This window comes from Gallinula chloropus (genome assembly GCF_964237585.1).
Source record: "Gallinula chloropus genome assembly, chromosome: 1".
Taxonomy (NCBI): domain Eukaryota; kingdom Metazoa; phylum Chordata; class Aves; order Gruiformes; family Rallidae; genus Gallinula; species Gallinula chloropus.
In genome coordinates this window covers 171,303,249-171,321,179 of record NC_140085.1, presented here as the reverse complement: position 1 = coordinate 171,321,179, position 17,931 = coordinate 171,303,249, and positions in this window count along the sequence as shown.

Below are 17,931 nucleotides of genomic sequence, written 5' to 3'. Positions count from 1 at the left end.
AAAGAAGGCATCAGAATCATCTTAACTGTAATGAAACCAAAAAATGAAACGCAGCTATCAAAATCTGCTCTGTCCACATCAGGGAGCAATAAAGGTAAAAGTATTGAGGTAGCTGTAAATGTTAATGGTATAATGAATAGAGGAAGTATAGGCTGGGCTGTATCAAAAGCAGCATGACCAGCAGGTTGAAGTAGGTGATTCTCCCACTCTACACAGCTTTTTTAAGACCCCAGCTGGAGTACTGTGTTCAGTTCTGGGTCCCCAGCACAGGAAAGACATAGACCTTTTGGAGTGGGTCCAGAGGAGGGCTACAAAAATGATCAGAGAGATTGAACATCTCTGCTATGAGGAAGGGCTGAGAGAGTTGGAGAAGTTCGAACTAGAGAAGGATCCAAGGAGATGTTACTGAGGCACTTAAAGGGAGATTATAAGAATCATGGGGAAAATTTTAGTAGCAGGGCCTATTGCAATAGGACAAGGGGTAACTTTTTTAAACTCACAGGGGGTAGATTTAGGCTACATATAAGGAAGAAATCTTGTACAATCAGGGTGATGAAACACTGGAACAGGTTGCCCTTTCCCTGGAAACATTCAAGGTTGGGTTGAACGGGACTCTGAGCAATTTGAAGTAGTTGAAGATGTCCCTGCTCCATGCAGGGACAGTTGGACTAAGTAACCTTTAAATGTGCCTTCCAACCCAAAGTATTCTATGATTCTATTATTACATGATTCTATGAATCACAGAATCACAGAACGTTAGGAGTTGAAAGGGACCTCTAGAGATGATCTAGTCCAATCCCCCTGCCAGAGCAAGATCACCTAAAGCAGATTGCACTAAAATACATGCCAAGAGTAGGGTTCAGATAATATGGAGATGATAGCTAACAACTCTTCAATAAATAATCACTAAACCAACACTGATGCTATTTTAAACTTGGTTTTACAACTAGGAGGACACTGCAGAAAGACTAGCCACAAAATCTTGTATTCATACTTAGTCAGATTATTTTTGCTTGTTAGACAACAGAACTGTAATTAGTATTCTAATTTCCAATAATGAAAAATGGATAAACTTAGAGGACTACAAATTAGTTAGACAAAACAGCAAAATACTTAAAAGTGGAGATGACTCTAAACCATGAGAAAAAGATTGCAGCAAAGGCTTTTGAATATAAGTGAATGATAAGCCATGTATAAAAGGAAAGTTAAAGGCTCCTTAGACAGCTTATAAAGAACAGAAGACAGAATTGATTACAATGAATGAAACTCTTCAGACATTATGATGTAAAAGGATAAAAAAAATTGCTAAAAGGCAAACTGAACTAAAGATTTGGGGAAAAAAACCCCAACAACCCAACTTTCTATGACAAAATGCAAGAAGTCAAAAAACATCATCACTTTGGGGGGATGAAATAGAAATTTAAGTTAAGCATGGTGCAAAGACAAATGCATTACCTCAGCTTACAGAAAGGACAGTGATGTGCAATGTGGAGTTAAAGGATTAACTGATGATGTTGAGGGTAGGTATATAACTGTGCCAAATCTACTTGGACACATTCCAGCCCAGTAAACGTCCCCGTGAGGCTCTCTACACTTTCAAGCCAGAAATACTACAGGAGTCAGCACAGCATTTGAAATGACAGTGAAACAGAACATGCTTCCTGTGATGAGATAGAGTGAGCTTTTAAACTACTGGTCTGCAGTCAGGCTGACATAGACTTTGACATACATTTCATTGGAATATAAACTAAGAGCTTCCTAATGAAATGTGCCAATGATATAAAGCTGCGAAATATTGACGATATAAGATCAGAATATCATATGGCAGGAAATAATGACAAATCAGATTGGAGTAATAGAAATGGAATAAAAGAGTTCAAAGTACTTAGGGACTAATAGCGAAAAAGGCTGCTATAAGCAGTGAGTTCATCAGCTGACAAAGCTCCCCTACATCACCAAAAGCTTTGCTTATGGCTTGGCATAAAATAACTTGTCTCAAAAAGAGGTGAGAGTCTGGACAGTGAAGAGCTAAGATATTTTCAATTCACTCCAAGGCTATTCTTTGGAACTGTTGCAGAATAAGACCACCAATTTTAGCTCATGCCATGTTATATATGCTCCTCACTGCTGTTACAGCAGCACTACCAAGCACTCTATATGCTGCCTTATCAGTTCTTGAGGCATATGTCATGGCTGAAAACACCTTCCCCATAAGAAAAATAACACATGAGAATAAAGACACACGCTGTGAGTAAAGGAGTGTTCAGTTTGAGTGTACCAAATCTAGTCTAGAATAAATTAACCCTGGACACAAGAGTTTATTTCTTGAACGACCTATTTTTAATGCTGGATATATATATCCATAGCGACCTAGGTGTATTAACGAAACCAAGCATACACCAAGAAAAACTTTCCAATGACCACAGAGAATTGTTTATTTATATTTGATACTAATGACTATTTTTCTATAATATTCTATTTAACCCTGGTAAATTTATTTTAAAAAAAAACCCAAAACCTATTATTGGACTAACTGAAGACCTGCTACAAGAAAATACTGAGTCTGGTTTGTGTAGTCTAATAAAATGAAATCAGAAAAAAATATATATTAATTTCATATATGAAGCTAATAGTAATTAATGTAAAAATGGACCGAGGGGAAGAATTTGTTCAAGATAAAGCCTATTGTTGCCGCAAGAATTAGTGAGCATACATTACTTTTAAACAAGGCTATTTTGAAAGTTAGACAAAGGTTTATAGCCATCAACTTTTCACAGTCTTCCAGAAGTGGTAGATGGAAGCAAAGCACCAACTAATTTTCAGGAAAAGTTGCATCAATTTGCAAATAGATTTATGTGATAAGATACCTATAACAGCAGCAGAAGAGCTCAATAACCAAAAGATCCCTTCTAATCCTTTGCTGTATCTTCTGTGATGTTTGATAACTCATTATTGTAATCAGATTTTCCACTTACAATGTTAAGTACATATTTTTCAGTTTGTATGTCTATAATGATAACATTTTGTTGCTAATTCAGAATGGAAAGAATTTCTCTGTATACAGTTACATAGTAGTTAATCTGAAATAAATTTATACCATTGTGGGTTTTTTTTCAACATGTGTTTGTCTTTGAACTAGTTGGCACATGTCTATCCTTGTAAGGTATACAGGCAGAAATTACACCAACAGAAAAAGAGGTGAAGCCCCAGATTATCGCAGAATCATAGAATCACAGAATCACAGAATGTTAGAGGTTGGAAGGGATGTTGAAAGACCATCTAGTCCAATACCCGCTCCAGAGCACCATCATGTAGAGTAGGTCACACAGAAGTGTGTCCAGGTGGGTTTTGAATGTCTCCAGAGAAGGAAACTCCATAACCTTATAGATTGTTTAACTAAATCAAATTCAAATAATAAACTCATGGATTTTATTTTCCTTTTTCTTAAATGAAACCCTACGGATTTATTCTGTGTCATCACCTCAGTTATTTAAGAGCAATAATATTAATCTAACTAAATTTCTATGAATTCAGTACTACTTTTTCCATCTAGATCATAGAATTATAGAGTATCTCAAGTTGTAAGACACCCACAAGGTTCATTGAGTACAATTTCCTGCTCCTCACAGGGCTACCTAAAACCAGACCGTGTGACTGCAAGCATTGTTCAGGTGCTTACTGAACTTGGACAGACCTGGTGCCATGACCACTTTCCTGGGGAACCTCTTATAATGACGAGCCACACTCTCAGTGCAGAACCTTTTCCCAATGTCCAACCTGAACTTCCCCTTGTACAACTGATCCCACCAAAATCAGAACTCAAGATGTTGTAGACACATGCTGAAATTTATTGGTTCTGTCTAAAAGAAAGAGAAAAAGAAAAAGGAAAAAAAAGAAAAAAGAAAAAAAAAAGGATGAAATATCTAATCTGCACATACTTAAGCCATTGTAAACCACCAGTATCTACTCTGTTTTAGATTTTGAAAAAATGGATCACAAGTCAAAAACTACACACACACACACACACACACCCTGCCACGCCCCAGATTGTTTAACCTCTTATTTTTAGTTCAAAATTCATCTTTAATTTTGCCTTCACAGAGAACCTGTTGGTTAATCCTAAACAGCCTGGCCACAGGACAATCTCTACGGAGGCATAACATAAGGGTCTGACTCCCTTAAACAGAGAAGTGAATTAGTCCTATAACTATGCACTTTCAAGTGCACGTTCTTATACAAAATTACTGGTAAAAACTGGGCTTCCCTCTGTTATGCTTTATCATAAAGAATGTAGAAATTGCTGTTTCACTTTGTGGAAGCTGAACTCAACGTGCTGATAGTATCTATCAAACTAAGTCTGTGACACAGGGGGAAGAAACAAGTGCTGAGCTTCAAGATTTGGAGCTTCCAAGATCAATAGGGAATAAACTGAAGCATGGCAGGAAACCCAGGAGAACTCTAAAGAGCTTTTCAAAGTGCTGGCGTCTTTACAATGATTTTTTAACAAATGGTTTGTTATGGCCTTAGTACTGCAATTTTTGCTAAAATTAAGCCTCAATACATTTTTTCTTTGGAGCTTTTCTTTATATTTTTTTCTGACTTTAGTGTAAATCACTAATAATCTGATTTTTTTTTTTTTAACATACCAGTCCAGATAATCTAAATACTTTTATTAAGGGGATATCCAAGGAGACATAGGAGGTGTGACTTGATAAGCAGGTTCTTATACATATCATTACTGTGATATCCTCTCGCTTTTGCTGGTGTGATGAACACCCAACATAGGCTTTTTAACAGATACTGAATTAACAAGAATGTTTGCATTCCAAAAGCAGAAGAAGATAATTATTTTTTTACACATTCTTCATGTAACACCTATGTTTTATACATACTATGATTCCAATCTGAGGAAAGAATTTGTCAGAAAAGTGGGAGAAACCGCGGAATATAATCTGCTTCTATAAGCATATGCAGTTAAAGGACAATTTAATGACAAAGAACAATAAGTGGCTTGTTCTAATATTCAATTTACTATAATTTAGAAATATATTTGTATTTTCAAAAGTTGGATGCGCTGTGTAGTTACTGTTTGATTCTGACATATTGTTAAGATTCCTGAAGAAAGGTTATACAGATTAAAAACTGAAAATTTCCTTCCTTTTTCCTAGAGAGAGACAGTCAACACAGCTATTTTAGAAGAACAGGACCGGTCAGTTGTGCTGAATAAACAAACCCATGACCCACTGAAATTATGCTGTACTGGAAGGCACAGAAGCAGGGAAACAGCTGCATGCAAGCTGATCCATTTTGTCACTAATGTGTTTTTATTACGTTTGAAGTACTTCTCATCCAACACAGACTAAGACCAGGAACACAAAATGCCACCACACAACTGATAGAGGTTTGTACAGAGTTTTTTTCACAGAAGGTTTCTTTTTTCTGTCTGAACTGCTAATTTTAATGGCCATAATTCTCCACCTTGGAAAAAATAGATGGAATAATAGTTTACAAATTAAACAACCTTAACATGTGGTAAGATTGTTGCAAATGTATTTTCATAACTATATCAGCAATGCAAGTGACATGATCTGTAGGTCAGATCTTTCTAAAGAAAGAACTCTTTGGTTCTAAAATGAGTTTGTTAATCTACAAGGAAGGGCAAATGACAAATTCTCTGACATTTAGGGATACGACTGCCTCAGGACTGCAGTATGCCTCAGTCCCAAAGAGCTGTCTGAAGCAAATCCAGAAGTGTCAGACAGTGAGGCCATAAATTAGTACAGTTTATAACGAACATTTGTATTTTCAAAGTTCTGTACAAATATTAAAAGAGTAGTCAGAATACAATTTATAACTAGTGTATATTTTGTTTCTTAATAAAAGTTGAATTATTTAAGTGGAATACTATTATTCTGTATAATCTAACATTCCATCTACTCTTAAAGTTTGTAAAGATTAAAACCACCCTGTAATTGCTAATGAAGCAAATATGGTACAGTTACTAACAAGTACTCTCTAACTAGTACAAACACTTAACGATTTATATTCCTTAAACCTAATACTTCTACCATTATATCACTGCCAGAAATTACTGAATAATATAACCAATATGCACTGGAGTAGTGCACTAATCTACAAGTTTCTATGTACTGAAGAAAAAAAGCCCCCTTTCTTAGTGACTTTTCTTTTAATTTACATTTTCTGAAAAGGCATCTCATAGTACAGTTATCAATGCAGATAATAAAATTAAAAAAAAATTGGATTGTGGCCAAATCCATCAGGTTCCTTTTCCAAAAGATAACTTCCCATAGTCCATCCCTGATGACAGTGCCTTGAATATCTTTAACTTTTCCATCAGAACCATTTAGTGTAACTATTTCTTCTCCACAGCTTGAACATCACTACCATTGTCAGAACCAGGCAAACAAATTTATGATGATGTTCCTGGGAATAAGGAACTAATGCAAAGGGGATTTCTCTGTAGTTCTTCATTAACATTTTATTCATTACAACAAGGGAGTTATAAGAGTTTCCTTTTACGCAAATTAGGTCACAGGATAAAAAATACACAGCATGGAAACACAGTGTATTACTACATAGAACAAAAGATCTGGTTAATAAATTATGATAATGGAATTAGTCTACTGCTAATGCTGAAAGGCACATTTAAATATTGTGAAATTTACTTGGAGAAGGAAAAGCTCTTGCATGTATTCATAAATTGTTTTTCTCCTTTGTGCCTCAGTTTCTGTAGTTCTTTTTTATGTTATTTTCCTCTGAGGAAATGTACATATCCTACTTTAAACATTTGCTTTGGTTTGTTAAAAAGCAAAGGAACACTTTGAGTGGGTAAAAGCTACAGTTTCACTCTCCTGTTTTTCAAATGAATGCATTAAATAAATTCAGAGATATCCTGGATCAATTCAAGCAAATAGATTCTGGAAATGATAGCAATGAGTATGAGGAACAAAAATAAATAAGGAAAATAAAAGTACAGATATCTTTTAACATTAATGTCAAGAAGATAATCATTAAGAAAACACGGGACCCTTGCCATAGATATTTATTATGATCAGTTATTTTGTTCGTTTATTAAATTTCTTGGGTTTCTTTTTTTATGTAGGATTCAATTTATTTCTAAGATTTCTTTAGACAAAATAGGCTAAATTCAGAGCTTATTTAAATGGTCTAACTCTATTGAGCTAATTAATTTGCAACTACCTCATTAATTCAGTGATTACCTTCAGTTTATTCATTACATTAACTTAACTCCTTTTTACCCATTTATGCAAGGTCTGAATATACACAAAAGATGGCAATGTGAAGACTCTCACAAATTATTTTTTTTTTTCCAGTAGGAAAATAAGGAAAGATTCTCAACTTCCTCCAAAGTAAAGCAATCAATTTTAATGACCTTTCTGGGAATGTCACTACCTGTGCCATGTGAGGGCATTCTCATCAAAAGAGAAAGAGCAGGCATTTATCAGAGAAATATTTTGCACAGAGCAATTCTCTAAAATCAAAATAATACTGTGATTAAAACAGACAAAGAGGTAACCAAGCCATGAGTGACTCCCCTAAAACCACTTCCTTTTTTAAAATCATTGCTAAAATTTGTATGTGTATAGATCATCTCACCCCCAATCTTTTTAAAAGATATTTTTTAAAGATAAACTGAACAGGAATTTTATAACTGTAAATCCCAAAGTGTCTTTCAATAATTATTAAGAAATATTGAAAGATCTTTGAAATGGAAAACTCTTAATGGTATTTCATTCCATGTAATTTGACTTCCTTCTAAATCTTTGGTTACTTTTTAAAATCCACTGCTCTGCTCTTCATGTCAGTATTACTTACAATCAGATCTGCAAAATGACCAACTCATCTCCTGCCACTTTACTGGCCAAAGTAAAAAAACGTAAATCAGTTCCTAACTCTAGGAGTTTCAGAAACTGCTCGGGTACTTGCATCCACAGTGATCCCTGCAGTGCTATGCAGGGTGTTAGTACTGCTCAGATGTGGTATATTTTAACACCTTGAAGAACATAGCTGGGTGTCAGAAGCATTTTAGTTACCTTAGTGTGGTCTTCACACTTAGCGCTACCGTGACATAGGTAAATCGTGTCCATGCCAAAAATTTATTTGCATGGGGTAAAATCAAGCAGAAATATTGTCATGTATGTAGGCTTAATTAGAATAACTTTTTAAGGAATGTCCTGTCTATATCTTAATGGTACTGATTCCTTCGAGATTACATATATTACAACTTGACTGGCAACCCTCATCCATCAGATGTACAAAAATAGGATTATGATACTAGACCTTGCATAGTCTATAGATGTTACACAAGATCTTTCTAGAAAAAGAGTATTATTTCTGTAAACTAATAGCTAATCACTAACACATTAGCCTTGTATTAAATCCAGAATGCAGACATGCTCCACGTTTTCAGACTGACAGCAGCAGATGTAAATTCTTCCCTGTTGTAGTTTTGCATGGCTGGGTTCTGGTGGAGAAGGGGAGCAGCTGGCATGGCTTCTGCAAGGAGCAGCTAGAAGGTCTCTGCAGGCATGAGAGAGCAAACACCACCAGGCTCATGGCCGGAGTCGTTGCTGACCAAGGCCGAAACAGTTGTCAATGGTCACAGCACCTCTGGGAATCACATTTAAGAAGAAAAAAAACACTAGCAGCCACTTTTTGCCACCAGAGAAGAGAGTGAGAAGATGTAAGAAACTGCAGACACCAAGGTCGGTGAAGAGATGGGGGAGAGATGAGGTACTGAAGGCACCCTTGCAGCTTGTGGAGAAGACCACGGTGAAGCAGGCTGTCCCTCTGCAGCCCATAGATAATGACGGTGAGCAGAGATTCCACCTACAGCCTGTGGAGGACCCCACACCATAGTGGGTGAAGACACCTGAAGGACGCTATGACTTTAGGAAGCCCGCATTGGAGCAAGCTCCTGGCAGCGATACCTGCATCCCATGAAGAGACTGACCCACACTGGAGCAGGTTTGCTGGGGGTTTTGTGACTCTGTAGGGGACCAGGCTGGAACAGTCTGGGCCTGATGGTCGGCACCAATGGAAGGGAGCCACGCTAGGGCAGTTGGTGAGGAGCTGAAGCCCCAGCAGAATGGACTCACATTGGAGAAATTCGTGGAGGACTGTCTCCTGCAGGTGTGACCCCCCACTGCAGCAGGGGAAGACTGTGAGGAATGCCCCTCATAGAAGAAAGGTTTTTTTATTCAGTGCTGAGTCTGTTTTGCCCATGATGCTAATTGCAGAACGATGTCTCCCTGTCCTTCCTGACTCCTAAGCCTCTCATATATTTTCTCCCCTGCCCAGCTGAAAAGGGGGGTGATAGAGCAACTTGATTTTGGTGGGGGTGCAGCCTCCAGCCAGGATCGAACCACCACATTCCCCAAAATATTTGCTAGCACAAAGATAATTCTTAAAAATTAATGCCATTATTTAGCTGGTGAAATTTTCTGACAATATTTACTGTAGTATTGTCTACAGAGTTCTCTGCATTTAGAATTTACTTTGCCTTTATTAAATGTCCTCTGCACGTGTGCAGATAAGGTCTGGGAGATATTTTAGTTCCCAATAAAATAATCTAAAATGTGAAAATGTTTTGAAAAACGTACTCTGCATAATTATATCATTAGCTTCAGAAGAAATCTCAGTTATGTGGCTTAGAGATGGAGCCACATAATTTTAAAGCAGTTACTTTTCCAAGTTGCCTTTCAAGATTTCAGAAATACTGTTATGCCTCTCATTTCCTACACTGTCTAGGTGGTTCCCAGTTTAGCAGAGCAAAAGTTTGGGCTCGATCCTGGAGCCATTCCTGGTAACTGTTTAATAAGCATAAGTATTTCATTCATACTCTTGAACTCAGGATGGGTGTTTGGCAGCAGATATCTTCTTTCTTACCTGATGAGGAAGACAGTGATATACTTATTGGGCCAGTTGTGTCCAGAAGGTTTACTTTGCGGTCAGTGTAGGAATTCAAGTAGGACTGTGATGCTACAATTCACAGTCTTTGCTAGCTATGGGGAAAAGTACCATTTGTTTGTTGTTCCTTCCATTCCCACTTGGATTTGAGTGTGAACTGGAAAACCCAAATAGCAATGAAATCCTTGCTCTACTGCTGGAAATCAGCTGTGTAAAGTACTTTTTCTTGAATGTGAAGTCTGAAAAAAAGTTTTTCAATATTTCTCTACCCTGTAGCTATCTTACTTTGCTCCCAGTTTTCCAGACACCTAGAAGCACAGTACATCTAAAATAAAGATGGTATATCTAAAATACAGATGGTATATCTCAAATAACAATTTATGCATATTACTAATTATTATTCAACACTTAAATGGAAAATTCAACAAATAATAATTCTAATTCACAGAATGTACCCCAGTTAGGAGCGCAACTTGGCAATGCATAAATGAATTCCAAGAGCAAAAACTACTGATTCAAGGGCAATCATCTTTTTCTGAGCAGACTAACAAACATGTTAGAGCAAACTCTACAATGAATTACAGTTACATGTACAGTAGATAATCCAAACTGGAACTGACCTTTGCAGCAATCCAGGGATGATATTTTGCCTAGAAGGAATGGCTCTTGGGCATTGGTTGGTTTTTTTCCCAAAACATGCTAGGCATTAACATTGTATTCATAGGCTTTTTTTTATTTTGGGGGGGGGGGGGGGAGTAATATTTGAATTATAAAAGACTGTATAAAAATACAAATCTCTTCCATTTCTTAAATTTACACACAAATATGCTTTTTTACCAATAGCAAAACTACAAGTAAGTTCAATGGTGAAAAAATTGGTCTTTACCAGTTTACAAAATTTGATGGAATCAGTAAAATTACTATCTATTTTTATATTGAATTGCTTTTCTAGGAGCTCAGTTTAACTGAAAATACTTGTCTTATCTAAGTGCCAATTTAATCCTTTAGAGACAGAACATGTATCAAACCTTTATTAGACTGCTTTTCAGGAGGGAAAAAAAAATTAGAAATTTTAAAAGTTTTGAATGGCATTACTTTTGTTCTAAATCATCACTAATTGCTCTAAAACCCTACTAACTTAGTAGTCTGTTCTAACAAATAGCTGTGCACAGGAGCATTCATTTTCTGACTATGAGGTCACTTTTTTGATATGACTGACATCCTCACTATTAAATTCTCATACACTCTAAACCACAGCACCCAAGTATCTAAAGTGGCTGTTCTACACAGTTCCTGACCTGGGCTAGCTCTCTGAGAGCAGCTCACACTTGTGTCAGTCGTTCGGGAAGTGTCCAAACTGTGTGGTTCACAACTTCCCAGTGCAATTACTAGAGATGCCAAAAAAAGGTAACACTGGTCCTGACCCATTGCTCCCAAACAGGGAAGATGTTCTGACAAATACACTCAAGAGACAGTAACTAAGACTACAGTGGCTCTTAGATTATCTCCCTTACAGGAAATCTGGGAAGATAAGCACCAGGGCTAGGTATCTGGACTTAGTAAGAGCACACTTCAAAAACCTTTAAAAAAATGTAAGAAAATCCTTGGGGAACCTGCCGGGAGGGAGGAGAAAGCCAATTAAAACAACTAATAGATTTCAAATGAAAATGTGTTGGGAGCTCAGGAACAAACCACCACCATTGTGCAGGAAGACGGGAAATTTTGACCGAAGGTCCAATTGAATCATAGAATCATAGAATGGTCTGGGTTGGAAGGGACCCCAAGGATCACAGAGCTCCAACCCCGCTGCCACAGGCAGGGCCACCAACTTCCAGCCTGGATCTACACAAGGTTGCCCAGGGCCCCATCCAACCTGGCCTTGAACACCTCCAGGGACAGGGCATCCACCACCTCTCTGGGCAGCCTGTTCCAGCACCTCACCACTCTCTCCATAAAAAAACTTCCCCCTAATATCTAATCTAAACCTTCCTTCCTTTAGTTTTAATCCGTTTCCCCTTCTCCTGCCATTGTCTACCCTTTTAAAATGTTGATTCCCCTCTTGTTTGTATGCTCCCTTCAGGTCCCCCCGTAGCCTTCTCTTCTCCAGGCTGAATAAGCCCAGCTCCCCCAGCCTATCCTTGTAGGGGAGGTGCTCCAGCCCCCTAATCATCTTTGTGGCCTCCTCTGAACCCTCTCCAACAGTTCTACATCTTTCTTGCATTGCCGGCCCCAGATCTGGACACAGGACTCCAGATGGGGCCTCACGAGGGCAGAGTAGAGAGGGACAATCTCCTCCTGGTCCCTGCTGGCCACCCAATTGCTTGGGAAAGTCGTTTCTCAATGAAGTTAATGCACCAGGTGACCTCAAGCACTTGTGGCATCAACACCCTTTGAGCCAGGTAATGGGCTGACCCGATCCAGTTTTGGTGATAGTCCTACTTTAAGCTGAAGACTGGACTAAAATTTGTATTTTAGGGAAAATTGAAGGAAGGGGGAAAATGCCATCAGATGAAGATCTCATTGGCTTGTCCTAAGAGCAGACCAATGCAAATAACATAATAAGAATTAAATTTCGTATAATTTTATTCTAGATGTCATAGGAATTTACCACTTGAACCCAGATTATCACAGGTATTTAATCCCCTTACTGTCATTGACAATAATGAGTTAAGTGCCTATCTACGTCTGATAATTTTCTTAATTAGTTCTGTAGTAATCTGCCATCCTCAGATGGAGGTTTAATAGGTGAAAATGATCATAATTATATATATTAAGTCTGTTTGTCCACAAAATCATTCTTCACAGATTTACTTGTCTTTCTTGTTGCTTTGTATTCCATGTGACCTTCTTACATTCCAGCGTTTGAATTTAGGAACTGCAATCTTTAGGTGAAAAAAATACTGTATTTCGGTATTTGAACTGATTTTTTTTTTAAGTATGCTCTCTCCAAGACCACCCAGTTTTATAGACTTTTTTTGTGTGTGATTTTATTACATCTTTTTTGCAGACTATCTGTATTTTTAGTTTATGGTCATTGATTTTATGAGCTTCCTAATTTCCAGCTTGATGAAGCTGTTGAGAAGTTTGTATGCTTGTAAGTGTAATCTACACTACAGTCATATTTACAAAAGCATTAATTGCAATCACTTTCTGCACATGAAATACTAAAATATTACATCTATATTTCTAAGGAAGTGATAAAGGGAAGCATCTTTTCTCATCTTTCCTTCTGTTTGCAAATTTTCCTTTCTTCTGATATGATCTTAATGTCATTTGTAAAGAAAGGGAAATATATTTAATATCTCTGTGTATTCCTAGGGACTTGCTATTGTCTAGAAGCCAGTATGTTTGGTAAAGCTACCAAATACCAAAATGCTACAAAATCCTCCTGAATAAAATCATATTATATGGCATAGTATATTTTTCCAAATGTATTTCACCATCCATCTTCGCACAGGAAGAAGACTAGTTTGTTTGTGGTTTGTTTGTTGGAGGGTTTTTTTAATGTATGCCTTCTTAATTTTAGTGATGGTTTTGCTTTTATACCAGAATAAAATATAGGACTTTCTGGTAAAAAAAAAAAAACAAACCAACCAAACAAACAAAAAAACCCCACAACCAACCACTTTTCCCTTCTGCTCTTGTTGTCTTTGAAGCCTGGAATTGTGAAGAGCCACTCTGGACATCCGGACCTTGATATCAGTGAGATGACTCTTCAGAGAGCTGGTGAATTCACAGTAACTTCAAGATCTCTTTAAGCTTACTTGAAATAAAGAATTTCAAACAGTAAAAATTTTAAGTATGTAGTCCATACATATATTAGACTCCAGCTAACATTTATGCTATGTTTCTCATCCACAACTTAGACAATACTTTTTCTGATCTTCATTCCTATGAATACTTTTATAAAATGTCATCTGTTCATCCTGGTGTAACAGTTCCAGATAGAGTACTGTCCAGAAACAATTTGCAATACATTTTGAATATCTAAGTTATTAGACTAAGAGTAAGAAGTTTAAAAGTCTAGGCTATTAATAAATGGAGACAGAGAAGTGGATTAAAGGCTTCGTCAGCACTATTAAACTAATGAAGGTTTAGCAACTGACTACTCTAAAGCATATGCCAGTTCCTAGTAATGCAGGATTGGTCCTCTAGATTTATATAGTCACCATATTCATATTTTTTAACTGAAGCAAGAATACATATACACTGGTATATTTTCAAACTATTCCCCCAATAAAAGAGATTTCACTATTTCTAATTGTCCTGTTCTAGTGGTTAACAACCCCTAACATTGGAAAATATTGGTCTTTAAGAATCTAGGACTGCATGCTTACTTACAGGTTAGGGAGTTTTTAATGTATTAATGCTTTCATGTGTATTTTATAAAAAAAAATTTTTACTTTGTGAAGCAGCATCTACTGTTATACCCTATGATATTATCAATAGTAACACTGCTGAGGTTAATAGAGTTTTTAATGTTAACTCTACTGATTATATTGCATGAATAAAGCTAGTTGCGAAATCAACATCTACCTTTTGCTTTTCACATAATTGTGAATAATAATAATGTATTTAAATAAAAGAGAAAAATAAAAATCCACTTCAAAAATCAATAATGTTGGTAATGATGTATGTAATAGAATATGGGTAGCTTTGACCCGCCGAGCTCCACACAGGCAACTCATTCTGATTAGTAAACCAAGCAAAACGTAATGTGGCAAATATATGGACAATGGTAACCCTAATGTTAACATGTCCAATAATATATTGTATTTGATTCCATCAGAAGCTTCTGCTGATACCATAAACTGCCTTCAGGACTGAATTACAATCTCAGTACTTGATAAAAGGAATGATAATTTATTACTGCAGTGTCCCCTGTTGCTGCTGAACATAAGATCCTATGTTTCTACTTCAAGACTGTTTTTCAGCTTTATTTTATCTCACTTGTTAAAAAGATCTTTATCTGGGTTTCATATACAATTATTCAACAAAGATCAATTTATTGTTATATGTTAAACATTGTTTATACCATGTTTATGCTGGACTTTATTCAAGCGAAACTGTAGAAAAATAATTGCACCTCTGCTGGAAAAGCTGAAGTATTTAAATTATTTTTTTCACATCACTATATGCATATATTTTTTTATGTAAGAAAAAAAACCCCAGCTAACAACAGCTTTATTTTATGGTAACCATTTCTTGGTGTTTTCCATTTCAGGTTGTTTGGGGTTTTTTTGGTTTTGGTTATTTGGGTTTTTTTAACAACTAAATTTCTAGTTCAATCCTGTGTCATTTCATGTTCTGGATAATAAGACAGTTGCCTTAAGTGCAATCAGTGTAACTCTTTCTGCCAGCTTTTTAGAGTCATATTTGCTTATCACCCTCAGAAAGACACCTATCATCTAGAGATCTTACATCTGACTGATATTAAAGTGGAAGCGTTATACAGACTAGTGTGGCTTTCATAGTGATGAACAGCATTGTACTTTAGTTGCAATTATTCCTTACATATAGATGATAATGAAGAATATTTGCACTAGCTTGATAGAATTTTAAGAATTTAATTAATTATTCTTTTTCCAACATAGCAATAATATCAGGACTTATTTTCACAGTTCACACTGTAAGAGACCTAGATAAAGGCTTTAATAATGATATGTTTTACACTTCCCCCCCCCCAAAAAAAATAAAATCTGTGTTGATAATTTTTTGTTATCTAGATATTATTTGTATCCCATTAAAAATAATTTATTTTCAAATTACTGCTTTACCTATGCATAAAAAACCCCCACAGTTCCTGACCAATGAGAATACATTTTTGTGCTCTCTAATCCAATCTCTCTAATCTAGCAATAATTTCTCTGTTATAATTGCTATAAATTGATAAATACTCTGAACACATTCTGTCTTGTTAAACGAAATTGTCCTAACTTAACAAGGCCCTACAGCTCTGGTATTAAACTTTAATACAAATGCTATTCACACATCTTAAATGTGTTATTAGTCATGTACTCTGTGGAGAAAAAAAATAATCGCATGTTCTTTTTAAATATTTCATCTGCTTCCATTCACCTATTAACTAATATGCCACGGACTGAGGTGCAAGACCCCCATCCAAAGCCAGAATACAGGTCTTGGCTGGGATAACTATGCCAGTCCTGTATAATGCTGATTAACAAGACTTTTAAATTAAAAGCTGGTTTACTTCTATTTACCTGGTATGCCTTCTGCAGGGATAACTGGAAAATTGAGCTGTGCCTTGGAGATAATGTTACAACCGTCTGTTTCCTTCTCCTCCTTTTCTTCTTAATTTCCTTCCTTTTTCTTTTTCTTTTTTTTTTTTGGGGGGGGGGGGAGGGTTTATGTTTTTTTGTTTTAATATTCCATTCCATACTGTTATTATTCTCTCCGAATACAGTAGCCACCATGAGCAAAAAATGCAGGAGACTTCGGCAAATCAATAGTCAAAATTGACAATTTCTATACTTTATAACTGTAGCTGACATAATTTTGTAACTTTTTTTCAGGATGATAAGAAAAAACAAACAGAATGGGGAATGAAACACTGCATGGTAGTTCACAAAGGCAGAATACAATTAGGACATCTCATATAGCTATGAATGTGTTAGGTAAAGAACTTAAAAGGAAGCTTTTTCACAAATGAATCTTTATTTTCCTTACTAATTAATAAACACCATGCTGTGAATAACTGGTGATAATGTTCTAATAAGTAAAATCAATAAATTTACACCCAGGGTCACCGTAATTGATGCTGTGGAATAGAAAAATGTATTCTCCATTGATCCTTTAGCAATCTTCTAACTAAAAAGGAGAGGAAAGAAAGCCAATTACTGTAGTATGCCTCTGAAAATGATAAGATTAAAACAAGCTAATTATGTGTTCTTGAATAACTACAATTTTTGATGAAAGTAAGTAGAATAGGGGCATCCTGTGTCTCCAGTGCAGAGATATTACTTTTTTACTAATTAAAATGTAGTAATTTTACATTTAACATCTCTTAATCAATAGGCAAACAAATAGTTAGAAAAATAGAACTTAAAAATCTTCCAGCATAAAACCTTTTGATGTTGCTGTGAACAGAGAATTAAACTGAAAAATGAAACAAACTCCTGGAGCCTTGAAGCTCAAGGAATTCTCATACATGAGTAAAAGAACATTTATGGTGAAGGACAGCAATCAAACAAATAAAATCCTGGGAAAAGCAATCCACTGATTTCTTTTTTCCATAAGAAGAATTTATTGTTTCTTCAAGTGATTCCCTCACAGTATTACAACTGCAGAACCCTGATGCCTTCCACTACAGGTTTACCACACTGAAGTATGGCTGTAACATATAAATGGTCAATACAAAATCATGTAGAAAGTCAGCAGCATCTACTGCCCACTGAGGTATTAGGGTGTATTAAAACAAGTCATTAAAAAAAACGGTTATATCTTTTAAAGATGAAATAGGTACATTACTTTTCTTTAAAACTGAACTACATTTCCCTTCTTCCTTTCCTTTTCCTTCTCTAGGCAAATCCAAACACACCAGAAATCGAAAGTAAAGGAGTTATTCATTACTACTTGAATGCACATGCAACAACATGTATAGTTATTCTGGCTTCAAATACCTGATCTCTATTTGAGATATAGCATGCCATTGTAAAGACTAGATTTGATCACCTCTGCGTATCCTATCATGGATGTGCATGGTTTAGACCTGTTACTTTGCCACACAGGCATCTCCCATTGAGCATATACAAAACTTCAGGGAGTTTTCCTTGACCTATTTAATTCACTCCAATATTTTCAGATTCATTTATTTTGACTGTACTCAGTATTCTACTCAGTGTCTCCTAAACTCACATTTTTCATAATGTCTCAAGCCTACAATATTGTAGTTAAGGCCTATTTCCTAGGTACTATCCAACTAATCATGAATAGGACTCTGACATTAAAAGCTACCACCTC